At 47.5% G+C, this 1,798-nt stretch overlaps 1 protein-coding gene across 1 annotated transcript in view; it reads right to left on the bottom strand.

Moving 5' to 3' along the window:
* SEC16B (SEC16 homolog B (S. cerevisiae)) overlaps positions 1 to 1,798 on the bottom strand; it is a 42,198-nt gene that overhangs the window by 25,045 nt on the left and 15,355 nt on the right. The window lies entirely within an intron of this gene.

Genomic DNA, 1,798 nt, shown 5'->3' with positions numbered 1-1,798 from the left:
TTCCATTTGGTTTGGGCAGCCTCTTTTGGAATGTGAGCATCTCTTTGCTTTCTGCGGTGCTTCTGTCGCGTCCTCCTTTTCGGGGAGATTGGCAGGATCTTCGTTCCACCACACACCCTGAGTAGATCTCATTGTTGTAGGGTACTTTTTGCATTTTGGCCCCGGTGCCCTAACTCTTGAGTAACCAATTCTGTAGGCCTTCTTCTGTCACTGAGGTGACCTTCCACATCTCAAAGGCCCCTGGAGAGCCAGGGCAGTTCCCCTGGAAGCCCCTCCCTCCCAGCCACCTTCAGTTCCCACTCCCTGCAGCCTTCCTCCATGCCAAGCCCACAGTTCTCAGTATTTCTGATTCATCACATGCCTGAGTCTGTAGTTCTTTTACTCACAAGCACTAAATAGTCATTTTCAGTAACCAAAGAGGCGTGGAACAGGGACCAGAAATGATCCTGCTGACGACAAACCACGGATATGCTTAACAAGGAAATAATAAGCTCTACAGCTGATTTGAGACGTAAGCATACTCAGGAAGAGATATTTTTCACAATTCACTGGGCCCCATCAAAAATCAATGGCCCAAGGCAAAAATCTGCAGCAGAGATGTATGCTGCAATGTGGGGTTGTGGGATGTTCATTTCCAAAACCCAAGGGAAAATCATCCCTCAGAACACCTTCTTTTAGTTAATAGCACCCGTGCCACAGGAGCTCAGAGCACTTATCATAATATGACTTCAGTGTTCCTCGCCGTTCCAGTCTCTGCGCACAAGAAGCACACAGCAGTGTTACTAGTCCCCGGGAAGACTGAGGGCTAGAGTAAGAAAGACCCTGGATGGAGGCCATCATGAAGAATGGGCTCCCAGGTAGTGTGACAGCTGCTAGACCCATGGGCTGAACTTAAACTACAGATGTCTGTCCTCCTACCTAACCTCTGCCCAAAGTCATTTGTGGCCAACTCAAATATAAGCGAAAGCCAAGAGGGGAGCTTCACAGCTTTCACCAACACTAGAAGATAAACATCTCAAGAGAACACCCTTCTCACTGTCTGACCCAAGCCTGCTCCTACCAGGAGTGTCCCTCACCACACCCACCACATGTTTGTCCCTGCCAACCCGTGGATGCTAGCCGGAGCCTGAAGGACTAATTCAGAAACCCTTCTCCAGCACACCCTATACCAACCACGTTCTCTTGATCCTGATTCTCTTTTATCTTTCATCCCCCTTATTGTAAACCCCTAGCTGTGTACCCTTGCTTCCACCCCAATCTCATCCTGGTTTGGACATTCTTCCTAGTGCACCTGGCACCCAAATCACGGTTTGCTGGAGTGATTTCTAACTAAGCACATCCCTTCAGTCTCAGCATCTCCCACTGCTATAGCTGTAGACTTCTGGATCTAATTCTCAGTGCTGTTAACTCCTTTTCCTACCACAGCTCACGGTCCAGCTACCCCATATCCCTACCCACCTTTCAGTACACAGATCCCCACTGCAAGACTAAACAGTGGATAATTACATTAAAAGCCCTCAGTCCCCAAGCTCTATCAGTTAAGTCCAAGTTGTCACCTATGCCCTCACTGCTGCAACTAGTTTGAAAAGCCCCTTCCAAAGAGAGAAGACTATTGCAATGTACAAACCCACTTAATTTTTGGAAACTCTGACCCTGGGAAATATTACTAAAATGTTTTATTCCACTTAGCAGATAGAAAGAATGTATCTGTGTCTAGGTTAGAAGAATCCAGAAAAGAGAAATGGGTCCAGCTCAGAAAAGAGAAATTGGAAAGCTGCTTGGGGTATGGGGCTTCTCC

The sequence above is a fragment of the Galeopterus variegatus genome, unplaced genomic scaffold (assembly GCF_000696425.1).
Source record: "Galeopterus variegatus unplaced genomic scaffold, G_variegatus-3.0.2 Scaffold724, whole genome shotgun sequence".
NCBI classification, from domain to species: domain Eukaryota; kingdom Metazoa; phylum Chordata; class Mammalia; order Dermoptera; family Cynocephalidae; genus Galeopterus; species Galeopterus variegatus.
This window is presented reverse-complemented; position numbering and strand designations above follow the sequence as displayed.